This window comes from Rhinatrema bivittatum, chromosome 7 (assembly GCF_901001135.1).
Source record: "Rhinatrema bivittatum chromosome 7, aRhiBiv1.1, whole genome shotgun sequence".
NCBI lineage: Eukaryota > Metazoa > Chordata > Amphibia > Gymnophiona > Rhinatrematidae > Rhinatrema > Rhinatrema bivittatum.
This window is the reverse complement of record NC_042621.1, coordinates 295,572,771-295,586,777: the sequence shown is the minus strand read 5'-3', so window position 1 is coordinate 295,586,777 and position 14,007 is coordinate 295,572,771. Positions and strand designations below refer to the sequence as shown.

The window sequence follows — 14,007 nt, the reverse complement described above, 5'->3', positions numbered from 1 at the left end:
CATGTGCTGGCGGAGCGCCTCAGCCCTGCCAAACTTCACCCATCCTGGAGGGCAGGCCCCAGCAGTACCTTACCAAGTCCCTCTCAGCTCTGAGGGCTCCTTGCCTTCCCTGTGGAGGCTTCAGGCTGCAGCAGGAAGGGGCTCCTCCTTATCTTGGGGAGAAAGGTCTCCTCTGCGCCTGGGGGATTATCAGTGGCAGGGCCCTGCTTCTCCTCCTTACTGCTGGCTCGGGGAGTGGCACTGGAAGAAGCACACCAGGCATGTTTGCTAAAGCCGGATGAGCTGTCAGAAGGGGCCCAGTTCTCGGATCATTGAATACGGGCTCCTTTCGGGGACACTCTGCTTGCAGAGCTTTATCTCCAGAGCCAATATTTTGCCTGTTTACTGTAGTTACAAAACGCCGCCCTTCTTGCTGGAAGCCGCCAGCCCCTGATGCGATGCCACAGGAATTCGTGTCCGATCCTCGTCCTTTCTCTTGTTCTCTTCCCTCCCTCCCTTTCGCCCTTTTATTGCTACTCGTTCTTCCGCTCGTGCCGTTTAAAAAATAGCCGCTCGCCTCTTAAGGCGTCAGCACCCATCTATGTGCCGCGGCCCCCTCCTCACCGCTCTGGCAAGCAGCCGGCCTCTGTCGGGGGCCGCCTCGGAACCGGGGTCAGCGGGCGGCCAGGCCGCGGTGGAGCGCAGGTGTGCTTTCAGGAGGGCGATTTCCCCCTCTGGCCGCAGCAAAGGCCTCGCGGACTCCCGGGCCGCAGGGGCGAGGCCGGCGCGCGCAGCAGCACAGCGGGCACGTGCGGCGCTTGGGAGAACGACAGGGAAAGGCGACGGAATGCGCTTCGTTTCCGGGCCGCGCGCTACCCGGAAGCAACCCTGAAAGAAACCCAACAACTTTATACTTTCATTTCCCATCTTAGCAGCAGGAAAAGAAATATCAAGCGGTGCAACTCTTGACCTGAGATGACACCTTTGATACCAGAGAGAAAGAGATTTAAATGTGAGCTAAAAAGATATCTGTTAAAAAAATGCACACAACCTAACTTAAAATCATCAGATGTAGAGCGCTACATAACACAAGGAGGAATAAATCTAACCAGAGAATGTGAAATGTGTTATATTATTTATCTTCTGTATTTCTCTCATATGTTCTAGATCTTTAGTCAAATATATTGAAACATTTCATTTGATAGATGTTAATGCCTGTTTATGAATACTACCCTCTGTAACCCCTCATTATTTGTTGATTTATAGGTATGAATGTTACTTTTGTAAACTGTTGTGATCATTACATGGAACGATGGCATGTAAAACGTCCAAATAAATAAAGTTAAATAAATAAATAGATGCGAAAAAATGAAATAAGTAGAAAACAAAATGAAAAATTAACAAACACACTCTCACATTACAGTGTCTATAGTGCAGGGCTTCCTAAACCTAGGGACCCCCATAGCAAGTCGGGTTTCAGGATATCCACAATGAATATGCATGAGATAAATGTGCATATCACGGAAGACTCGGTATATGCTAATTTATCTCATGCATATTCATTGTGGATATCCTGAAAACCTGGCTGGCTGTCAGGAACCCGGGACAGGCCTGGGAAGCTCTGCTATACTGCCTTTTATCAAACCAGTTATGAGAAGGATCCAGAGCTGATGCTCAGGCCCGGTGCGAGCGGGTGTGCGTTCCACGCATTTGCACAGGGTGGCACAATCAGGGGAGGCGGCAAGAGAGCTGGCAGCAGCAGAAAAGGCCGCGGGGCCGCTGAAGAAGGAGAAGGCTGCACACAGGTCTGTGTTTCATTTGAGTGGGTGCATGCACCCATGTGTGCACACAGCCCCCAAATCAGGAAGGCCCGCTGGGCTGTGGTGGAACTCATCCTACCATGGCCCGAAGATAACAGGAGGCCATGTGTATATGTGTGTGAGTGACTGAGAGTATGTGTGGGTCTGAGAGCCTGTATGTTTGTGCATGTGTGTGGCTGTGTGAGAGCCTATGTGTATGTTGTGTGTCTGTGACAGTCCATGTATAACATATAGGCTCTCACAGGTACACACACACACATCATGTATCTGTGAGGGAGAGGGGAGCCTGTGTATGTTAGAGAGAGGATGTGTGTGAGAGAATGAGTGTGTTATTGTGCGTGTGTGTGAGAGAGAAGATAAAATGTGGGCGTCCCTACCTCCCCCAATCCACGACAATCTCAGGGTGACTGGAAATCAGAAGGTCACAGGCATGGAGAGCAGGAGATTTTTTTTAATCCTTATTAGTTTTAATTATTGGGTGTAATTGATAATTCTGATCTTTCAAAATATTTAACTTTTTTGGGGGGGGGGGAGAAATAGAACATTTTTTAATTATTGGATTTTTTATTCATTAGATGCTTTGAAATATTTTATTGATTGGGAAATTTTGTATGTTCTATCCATTAACTGAATTCGTCTTTTTATGAATATGATTGCACTATGATTGTTTTACATTTCTTGATTTTATTATTTAATGTTTTAATGAAGAACTAGCTGTTAAGCCCGTAACAACGGGCTACATTAACATTTTTTTTTAGTCCCATTTCCTTACCCCTCATTCTTCCTCCCTCCCCTCATTCTCCCCTCTTCCTTCTCCCCCTCCTTCTCCCTCATCTCCCCTCCTCCCCCCTCATTCTCTCCCCCTCCCCCTCATTCTCCCTCCCCTCTAGTCTCCTCCCACCTCCCCCTCACTCTCCTCCCTCCCCTCCCCCTCACTCTCTCCTCCCTCCCCTCACTCTCTCCCCCTCCCCCTCCCCTCAGTCACTCTCTCCTCCCTCCCCTCACTCCCCCCCCTCCCCTCAGTCACTCCCCCTCTCTCAGCTCATTCACAACCCCTTCGGATGGCGCAGACGGAAGATCTCCGGGGGAGGTCCCTCCCTCCCTTGTGTGCGCCGCCGCCGCTACTGCTCCTCGCTGCTGCCACCATCGCTACTGCTCGTTGCTGTCACCGTCGCCGCTGCTCCTGCTCCTTGCCGTGCCATTTTTGTTACAGGCAAGCTCTGACCGACGTGCTGCCCACGCATGCGCAGTAGAGTTGCTCTCTACTGCGCATTTGCGGCACGTCGGTCAAGCTTCATTTATCTAGTAGATGGTAATGTTTCTGTTTTTCCATTGTTGCTCTGCATACAGAGGCTGGCTTGTTGTGGTTTCAGTTCAGTTCTTCTGATCTCTTTATTCTGTATTTGCTGAGGGTCTCTCTGTTTTCTGCATATGTGACCGAGGTGAGGTATTTTGCTGGCATGTAATTTCTGTGTAGGGATCTATAGCAGCCTGGTTTATTGGTGTCCTAGGGCCAGGTGTAATATGTGCAGTGCTGCCTTTTCATAGATAGGGTTGTTTTGGTATGGGAGGTTTACTATATTGGAATAATTCAGTTTATTCATGGCTTTCTGAGGGCCAAGCTCACGCCAAGCACGCATTACAAAAAGTCCAATTCCATAGGAGCTCCAAGTGCCTTTTTTGCAGAGTTTTCTGGTTGTTGTCACAGCAGTGCATGTAAATATAATGTGCAGGTTGTAAGTGATATTTCTGCCTCAGCTGACTGTACTTTTGAATGTCTTTCATGTAAAATGTGTTGTAAATGCACAATGTAATTGTGTGTGTCTGTGAAGGGTGTAGGAGTGTGTGGGGGGAGGGGTGGCGAGTGTGCAAGGCTGTAAGGTTTGCCTAGGGTACCTCATACCCTTCCTTATCCGTGGGAGGGGGGGGGGGGGTCAGTTTTTAAACATATAGATTGTAGGGCAGAGCTGGGATTTATATGATGGGCCCGGGACAGACACTGAATGAATCAGGGGGACGGAGCACAGGGCAGCAAAAAAAAAAACAAAAGCTGGCACGGGCCCTGATGATGTTACACCTCAGCTTTCCAGACCATGGAGGTCTTCGCTTGGTCCCACAAATTGCCAGGAATTTCTTCCTCACGTTCTGGGATTTCATTCCTCGGCGAGATTTATAACGCCCGGAAGTGCTGCTGCCCACTGTGGCTGCGTGAGCCTCCGCTGCTCATTTTCTGAAAGAAATCTAAACCATCGGGGCCAGTCGGGGGTGGGGACAGCGTGCCCGACCTCGAAGGGCTAGTAGTGGCCCAGATATCCTTTCTGGCCTAGAGGCATCGACCCTGACGATCAACTAAGAGGAAGGCCTCACTGGCCAAGCAAGAGAAGGTCGAATAACCTGCTCTCCCCCCTCCCCTACTTCTTGCCTGGAACTACCAGATCCTTACCAGATCTGCTTCCCGAGACCCCCCCCTGGTTTCCAGGGTAATGAACGTGCACACAATCGCTTCTCCTGGGCTGCCGAGTTAAAGAGGATGAATTGTGCACCCTTAGCGAGTCCGTGGCACCCGGCGCCCAGGAGATGTGGCCACGCGCCGGTTAGGATCATGGACACTCGATTAACGGGCGTCCCTTTTCCTAACCTGAAGCTGCTTTTCTGTGGTTCCTCCTACTTAGTATGGGGAGGAACCACAGAAAAGCAGTGTTTTGGGCTTTTTTTTGGGGGGGGCTTGAAGGGGTGATTTTCAGATGGCTTGGAGCACGTGAAGGCTTAACGCCAGCCCTGGGTGGGGGGTAATAGCTGATAGCACTGGGTGCCGGTTTGGACGCCTGTTTTGGATGTACTGATCCCCCCTCATTGCATCGGATGCTAGGATCAGCGCCCACATTTGCGCGTCCAAGTGCTTGTTAACCTGCGCGCTAGGCTCAGCGCACGGTATTGCATCGGCCTGACTGCGACTATCCTGGAAACCACGCCAGCGGGATTGGGGGGGGGGGGGGGGGAGGGTCTGGAAGGCCGCGGCAGGGAGCCGGGAAGTGTTTTCTCTCTGAGCTGGACAGCGAGAGAAGAAAGGAACCAAAGGCCTGAGGGTCACAGCTGCGCGGTGCTGGTGGTGGTGGTGCTGCTGGTGGTAGTAGTGGTGGTGGTGCTGCTGGTGGTAGTGGTGCTGCTGGTGGTAGTGGTGGTGGTGGTGCTGCTGGTGGTAGTGGTGGTAGTGGTGCTGGTGGTGGTGGTGCTGGTGGTGCTGCTGGTGGTGGTGGTGCTGCTGGTGGTAGTGGTGGTGGTGGTGGTGGTGCTGCTGGTGGTAGTGGTGGTAGTGGTAGTGGTGGTGGTGGTGCTGCTGGTGGTGGTGGTGCTGCTGGTGGTAGTGGTGGTGGTAGTGGTGGTGGTGGTGCTGCTGGTGGTAGTGGTGGTAGTGGTGGTGGTGGTGGTGGGGGGCCAGGGTTTCAAGGTTTCCCTCCCCCCCCCCTTCCCACCAGGAACTGCTTTCTTCTTCCGAACCAATCTTCTCTATCAGAGGAAAGGTTTCCAAGCCGTGGGTGCTTTTTGTGGCTTTCCTGCCTCACCCCCTCTCTCTCTCCTCCTCATTCTCTGCCATTCTCTCCCTTCCTTGATCTTCTTTTCTCTTTCTTCCCTCCTTTTCTTTGCTGTTTCTGCTCTTTCCCTTCTCTCAGCAGAGGATATTTTAATACTTTTGCTTCTTTTTTTCTTCTGCTTTTTGCCTTCTTTTCCCTCGTCCTATTCTTTGCACCTTCTCTCCTTTCACCATTTCTCTCCCTCTTTCTCCTGCACTCTCTCCTCCGTTCCTGCCCCCCTTCCTCCTCCATAATCTTCCTGGATTCCTCATCCCTCCTCCATCTCCTGCCATCCTTGCTTCTCTCTCTCTCCCCCCCCTTTAATCTTCCTCCTCCTCTCCATCTCCCACCTTTTCTCTCCTCTCCCTGTTGCTGACATCTTTCTTCCCTCTTTGCCACCTCTCCTCTCTCTCAGCCCACTCTCCCCACCCTCACGGCCCGCTCCTCTCTTGCTTCCCCCCCCCCCTCACTGTCTCAGTCCGTCACAGTCTGGCTGCCTCCCTCTCCTCTCCCTCCTTGGTCAGTGGAAACAGCCGGGGGGACCGCAGGGGAAAGCCTACAGCCGTCTTTTCCCCTCCTCTTAAAGCTGATTGGCTCCTGCTGCTAACCGCAACCAATCAGAGGGGACGTGGGACGAGAGCCACTCCCCCTCCCTCTCCTCCGCCCGCCTCCAATGTCCTCCCAGTCCCTACCCTTTCCTCAGTAAAGGCTTGGAAAAAACCCCAAAAAACAAAAGCCAGCCATGCTGGGAAGAGCTGGATGGCGTCCTCTAAATGGGACGCTGGGACATAATGGGTTAAGACCCCCGGAGATCCTGGCTGCTGTCCCGGAGAGCAGGAGCTGAGCCTCCGAACCCGGGAGTCTCTGGGTCGAATCCGGAGAGGTCCCAGGTATCCTGAAGGTCCGATGCTGCCAAACCAAACCGACGGCCCCCGCAGCGGGGGCCACCCGAGCCCTGGCAGGCAGCGAAGCCTATGGGCCCTGATCAGGCCGGCTCTGCGGATCTGCCTGGCGCGGTCACTGGGTGAGGCTTGGGCATTTGACCGAAGTGCGTTTTCATGCCTTGGGTCAGAGGATTAACGAAGCCGTGACAGGGTTGCAATAATTGTTATATTCAGGAAGAGACGGACAGCGTCGCCCGAGCTCGCAGTGCTTGGAGCACACAAGGGGGGGGGGAGGGGATGGGATACGAGATTACGCCGCTGTCTCTTCTCTTGACAAACTTGGCACCATATATCCTGGATATAAAAAGAAAACTGGCCCTCGGGGCTCTTTTCCGATTAATGCCTTATTAAAAGCCTCATTGATATTGCTGCTATTTTGGGAGCTGGTGGCAGAAGCCACTGTGCAGGCCGCAGAAAACCTGCTGACAGCTTGGGGGGGGGGGGGGGGGGCAGAGAAAGAGGGATCCTGCACATTGAAAAACAGGACGGGGGGGGGGGGGGGGAGGGGTTGTGTCGTTTCCTGGAACCGCTTATCTGCACGCCAGAGAGTCCCGACACCCCCCTCTAATCTCTCTGCACTTGCTGTTTGCTATTTATCCGTGTTTCTGCTAAGACGCGGCAAAATCCTCTCGCTTTCTTTTCCCTGGGTTACCTCAGGGGTACGTTCGGGTATTGATAATGGACGGAGGGAAAGGCTCCTGCGCAGGGAAAGACTTTAATGTCCGGGAATGGAAGGGCACGAGAGAGCGGGCGGACGTGAGCTGCCCCTTGCGGGCGCAGGGACCCTTCCGTCTGATCCCGGTTTGGCGGTTTCTTTTCGGGTGCCCCCCCCCCCCCCCCGAGCCGAGATCCTCCCGCCGGCGCGTGGGGTCGCCTGGATGGGGGGGGGGGGGGGGGGAAGAGCCCCGCACACCCCTCCAGCGTTCAGTCTTCCCGCTCTGCGTGGCACTGGTGGACGTTGCGCTTTCTTTCGCATCGTTTTAAAATCCAGCGCCGGTGCGGGCAGGCGCAGCAAGGGCGGTAGCCGGGCCGGCCAAATGTGCCTTCACCCTCTCCTAGAAAAGTCAAAAGGGCGGAGGATTAAGGTAGCTGGGTGTACGGATGACCCCTTTCTTGCCAACAGAAATATCAGTTTGCAGAAACCCGTTAAGGCTGGGCTGAATTAACCTAAAGGTCAGACAAGTCAGCCTGAGTTTAACTGCTCGACTGCAGGGGCTGCTGAATTAAACTTTGTACAACTTAAGAACATGAAAACCGCCATGCGGGGTCAGACCAAACAGGTCTGACCCCGCATGGCGGGGTCAGACCAAACTGTCGGAGACAGGATGCTGGGCTTGATGGACCAAAGGTCCATCAAGCCCAGCATCCTGTCTCCGACAGTGACCAATCCAGGTCGCAAGGACCGGACAGGATCCTGAAAACATAGGTGCAAGCCTTCTTGCTCATTTTTCATTTTATGTATTGGTTTTTTCAGTATCACAAAATCGTATTTCAAAGCACAGCAAAAGAACGGGAAGGTTATTGCCCTCGTTATCACTTGTTCAGCACATGCCAGATGTCTGCAGTTCTGTACAGAGACACAGAGGAGGACGGTTCCTGCTCCATGGAGCTTACAATCTACTCAGCACAGAGAGATAAGACAAGCAAGAAAATAAAGGGGCTTTGCCATGGGGCCGTGACTCGGAAGACGTAAACCAAGGGGGATTAATTCAGGAAGGGGGAGCTGTAATTGATTAAAGCTAAAGCAATGAGTAACCATCGGGGAGGATGGATGTGAAAGCATCACAGGAATATTTAGGGACAAGCAAAATCGAAAGATCAGAAAGGTCTCCCAGTAGGAGAACATCACCCTGGTGTAGCAGGAAGTGATCCTGTAGCAAGGACCTGCTCTCCAGGTGATGCGTTGTCCTCTCGCACTGAGGACAAGTCTCCCAGGGCTACTGCCCAGGAGGGAAGGGTTAGGCCGGCCATCATAGTTGGGCCCTGCTATCTACAATTATTAGGAATGTAGATAGCAGGGTGGCTGGTGGACATGAGGACCGCCTGGTAATTTGGCTGCCTGGTGCGAAGGTGGCAGACCTCACGCGTCACCTAGATAGTAATATAGACAGTGCTGGGGAGGAGCCGGCAGTCGTGGTACATGTGGGCACCAACAACATAGGAAAATGTGGGAGAGAGGTTCTGGAAGCCAAATTTAGGATTTTAGGTAGGAAGCTGAAATCCAGAACATCCAGGGTGGCTTTCTCTGAAATGCTCCCAGTTCCACGTGCAGGTCCCCAGAGGCAGGCAGAGCTCCAGAGTTTCAATGCGTGGATGAGACGATGGTGCAGGGAAGAGGGATTCAGTTTTGTAAGGATCTGGGGAAACCTTTGGGGAAAGGGGAGACTCTTCCGAAGGGATGGGCTCCACCTTAACCAGAGTGGAACCAAGCTGCTGGCACTAACTCTCAAAAAGGAGATAGAGCAGCTTTTAAACTAAAACAAGGGGGAAAGCTGACAGTCACTCAGCAGTGCATGGTTTGGAGAAATGTATCCTTGAAGGATACTAATGAAACAGGAGAGTTAGGGCATCCCAACAGAGAGGTTCCAATAAAAGCAAATGTAGTCCATGTGCCTGTATGTAAAAAATCACTGAAGCTAATGATTTCCGAATTATCCCTAACAACTGAAAAGCAGGTTGTTAATACAAACGAAAAACACACTTTGAAATGTCTGTATGCCAATGCCAGAAGTCTAAGAAGTAAGATGGGAGAGTTAGAGTGTATAGGAGTAAACGATGAGATTGACATAATTGGCATCACAGAGACTTGGTGGAAGGAGGATAACCAATGGGACAATTCTATATCAGGGTACAAATTATATCGCAATGATAGAGAGGATCAACTTGGTGGGAGTGTGGCACTTTATGTCCAGGAGGGTATAGAGTCCACCAGGATAAAGATCATACAAGAGACTAAATGCTCAGTAGAATCTATATGTGTAGAAATCCCATGTGTGTTGGGAAAGAGTATAGTGATAGGAGTATACTACCATCCACCTGGACAAAATGGTCAGACAGATGAAATGCTAAGAGAAATCAGGGAAGCTAACCAATTTGGCAGCGCAGTAACAATGGGAGATTGCAATTACCCCAATATTGACTGGGTAAATGTAACATCAGGACTTGTTAGAGACCTAAAGTTTCTGGATGTAATAAATGACTGCTTCATGGAGCAATTGGTTCAGGAACCAACAAGAGAGGGAGATATTTTAGATTTAATTCTTAGTGGAATGCAGGATTTGGTGAGAGAGGTAACGGTGGTGGGGCCACTTGCCAACAGTGATCATAACATGATCAAATTTAAACTAATAACTGGAAGGGGGACAATAAGTAAATCTGCAGCTCTAACACTAAACTTTCAAAAGGGAAACTTTGATAAAATGAGGAAAATAGTTAGAAAAAAACTGAAAGGTGCAGCTGCAAAGGTTAAAAGTGTTCAACAGGCTTGGACATTGTTTAAAAATACAATCCTAGAGGCGCAGTCCATATGTATTCCACGCATTAAGAAAGGTGGAAGGAAGGCAAAACGATTACCATCATGGTTAAAAAGTGAGGTGAAGGAGGCAATTTTAACAAAAAATCATCCTTCAAAAATTGGAAGAAGGATCCATCTGAAGAAAATAGGATAAAACATAAGCATTGTCAAGTTAAGTATAAAATATTGATAAGACAGGCGAACAGAGAATTTGAAATGAAGTTGGCCATAGAGGCAAAACTCATAATAAAAACTATTTTTAAATATATTCGAAGCAAGAAACTTGTGAGGGAGTCGGTTGGACCATTAGATGACTGAGGGCTTAAAGGGGCTGTTAGGGAAGATAAAGCCATTGCAGAAAGACTAAATGAATTCTTTGCTTCCGTGTTTACGAATGAGGATGTTGGAGAGATACCAGTTCCGGAGATGGTTTTCAGGGATGATGAGTCAGACGAACTAAACAAAATCACTGTGAACCTGGAATATGTAGTAGGCCAGATTGACAAACTAAAGAGTAGCAAATCACCTGGACCGGATGGTATGCATCCTAGGGTATTGAAGGAACTAAAAAATGAGATTTCTGATCTATTAGTTAAAATTTGTAATCTATCATTAAAATCTTCCATTGTACTTGAAGACTGGAGGGTGGCCAATGTAACCCCAATATTTAAAAAAGGCTCCAGGGGCGATCTGGGTAACTACAGACCAGTGAGCCTGACTTCAGTGCTGGGAAAAATAATGGAAACTATTCTCAAGATCAAAATCGTAGAGCATATAGAAAGACATGGTTTAATGGAATACAGTCAACATGGATTTACCCAAGGGAAGTCTTGTCTAACAAATCTGCTTCATTTTTTTGAAGGAGTTAATAAACATGTGGATAAAGGTGAACTGGTAGATGTAGTGTATTTGGATTTTCAGAAGGCATTTAACCAAGTCCCTCATGAGAGGCTTCTAAGAAAACTAAAAAGTCATGGGATAGGAGGCGATGTCTTTCGTGGATTACAAACTGGCTAAAAGACAGGAAACAGAGAGTAGGATTAAATGGTCAATTTTCTCAGTGGAAAAGGGTAAACAGTGGAGTGCCTCAAGGATCTGTACTTGGACCGGTGCTTTTCAATATATATATAAATGATCTGGAACGAAATACAACGAGTGAGGTTATCAAATCTGCAGATGATACAAAATTATTCAGAGTAGTTAAATCACAAGCGAATTGTGATACATTACAGGAGGACCTTGCAAGACTGGAAGATTGGGCATCCAAATGGCAGATGAAATTTAATGTGGACAAGTGCAAGGTGTTGCATATAGGAAAAAATAACCCTTGCTGTAGTTACACAATGTTAGGAGCTACCACCCAGGAAAAAGATCTAGGCTTCATAGTAGATAATACATTGAAATTGTCAGCTCAGTATGCTGTGGCAGTCAAAAAAAGCAAACAGAATGTTAGGAATTATTAAGAAGGGAATGGTTAATAGAACGGAAAATGTCATAATACCTCTGTATTGCTCCATGGTGAGACCACACCTTGAATACTGTGTACAATTCTGGTCGCCGCATCTCAAAAAAGATATAGTTGCGATGGAGAAGGTACAGAGAAAGGCGACCAAAATGATAAAGGGGATGGAACAGCTCCCCTATGAGGAAAGGCTGAAGAGGTTAGGCCTGTTCAGCTTGGAGAAGAGACAGCTGAGGGGGGGGATATGATAGAGGTCTTTAAGAGCATGAGAGGTCTTGAACGAGTAGATGTGAATTGGTTATTTACACTTTCGAATAATAGAAGGACTAGGGGGCATTCCATGAAGTTAGCAAGTAGCACATTTAAGACTAATCGGAGAAAATTCTTTTTCACTCAACGCACAATAAAGCTCTGGAATTTGTTGCCAGAGGATGTGGTTAGTGCAGTTAGTGTAGCTGGGTTCAAAAAAGGTTTAGATAGGTTCTTGGAGAAGTCCATTAACTGCTATTAATCAAGTTTACTTAGGGAATAGCCACTGCTATTAACTGCATCAGTAGCATGGGATCTTCTTAGTGTTTGGGTACTTGCCAGGTTCTTGTGGCCTTGTTTGGCCTTTGTTGGAAACAGGATGCTGGACTTGATGGACCCTTGGTTTGCCCCAGCATGGCATTTTCTTATGTTCTCGCTCACAGCACAGTCATCAGCTTCCAATTCCATCTCCAAAGATTTTCGGCAAGTGAAGATGCAAAACAGATCTTTTTCTCAGTCTATGCCTAAGCTATGGAATGATCTTCCATTGACTATGAGGGAAGAAACCAATTTAATACGGTTTCGTTGTAACTTGAAGACCTGGCTGATGATTTCCGACTTATAAATGGATTTATTTTGATTGGCAACATGATGGCTCTGATTGGTTTTTTTATGTTTGTTTTTATTATTTTATTGTTTTAAATGTATTTTATTGTACTGTATTATTTTGTTGTACATTGCTTTGAAAGATTTTATTGTATGATCTATAAAGCGATTCTTAAATTTTATAAATAAATTCAGAGTTTTTCTTTAAACTAAAAATAAGCACACTGGAAACATCAGATATTAAATATTCGTGATTTATGATATATTTCCTCTTCCTCTCTGCAGACAGCCAATCAGAGAGCATGGGGGAGCAGTCAGGCCTTCCATCTGCTCAAGCTGACAGTGGAAGAGGAGGAAAGCAGCTCAGTGATAAATAATACAGCCAACATGAGGGATTTTTGTGAGTTTATTTTCAAGGTGGAAAACAGAACTGTGCACAGACAATTCACAGAGACGAAAACTGCTCCATTTCCCAGCACAGCAGAAATCCATCTGAAGGATAGTGGTCATTTGACTCACTATAGCTGGTAGACAACTCAATTTAGGAAGTTGCTGCTTGCCATTGGATTTCTGTCACTGTGCCCTTGATGTTTTCAGGGGGAAGGTGGTGGAGATTTAAAAAAAAAAGACAACACCCCCCCCCCCCCCCACAGTAACAGAATTCAGGAAAAGGCAAGAGGATCCCTAGCTGCAAAGAAGTGAGGAGAAAAAGCCAGAGATCAGCTGGGGTCTGCCGTGCTGCCCCGGGACAGGCGAGTTGGGCCTGATCCGGAGGTCATCTGGCCACCTGACAATGGCGACTGGCAGCACTGGCCGCAGACCTTGGTTTCTACGCTTGCCACAGACCATTGAATTTGTGCCGTGTTGCCGCCCTCCTTGTACATGTATACTGTGCTTTGCTTCACGCTTTCTCAGTCATGCATCCCGCTGTGCACTGCATTAGCCGTTTGCACTGGGGACCGCGGTGTGTATGCGCATTGTTAATCATTATCTTTTTAAGACTTTGAGAAACTGAATTCCAGCTCCTCAGAAAACGCAGGCCTGCAGCGAGCGTGCCGTTTGCAATATTTGCAAGAGAAATGGATGGAACAGGCTCGCATTCACATCTATTTAGCGTGCCAAAGAATGACACATTCCTAGCAAATGTAAACATGCGTACATATTTGTTTATTTCACTGCTATTTACATGTGGAAATATAGGGTTTGATTTTCAAAAGTGCCCAGTTCAAAGTTTGTTGGTGCTTTCCCCCACAGATTCTGTAAGGATTCGCAGAAACATTTTTTGCCTGAAAACCAACGCGCACTGAAGGTCACTTTCTAAAGGACTTTCATGCCTAAAAGTAGCACATATCGTAGCATGGGGTTTATGCGTGTAAAACCTTTTCAAAATTACCTCCAGAGTTCTAAGAAAGCAGATCTGAGTATGAACATAAGATTTGCCATATTGGGTCAGACCAAGGGGCCAGCAAGCCCTTTTTCCAACAGGGCTACAAGAACCTGGCAGGATCCCAAGGGATAGATAGAATCCCAGCGGCTTCTCCCAGGGATAAGAAGAGGATTTCTGCAACTCCACTTTGCTAGCGTGCATTTAAATAACTGTGGATTGATTAAAAAAAAAAAACCCCCCAAAAAACTACAAAACTAAAAAGGGCGGTAGCTTCTGGGTCCGGTGACTCAGAGGGCACTGCAGGGCTTCACTAAGGAGGAATTTATTTAGAAGTAAGATTCAGGTCCCTGTTTATTGTAACTTATTTTTCTATGCACTTGTTTTAAATTGTAAAGTATACTCTCTTGTTATAGTTATGTACGTTATAATGTATTGCTCACCCCTTGTTTTATGTAAACCGGCATGATACGAACT

The 14,007-nt window shown here is 48.1% G+C and overlaps 1 long non-coding RNA gene across 1 annotated transcript; it reads left to right on the top strand.

Moving 5' to 3' along the window:
- Window positions 1-1,665: 1,665 nt before the first annotated feature.
- LOC115094926 lies at window positions 1,666-13,787 on the top strand. Its single transcript, XR_003857637.1, has 2 exons — window positions 1,666-1,784; window positions 12,432-13,787. It is a non-coding gene; the product is annotated as an uncharacterized LOC115094926 (long non-coding RNA).
- Window positions 13,788-14,007: the final 220 nt, after the last annotated feature.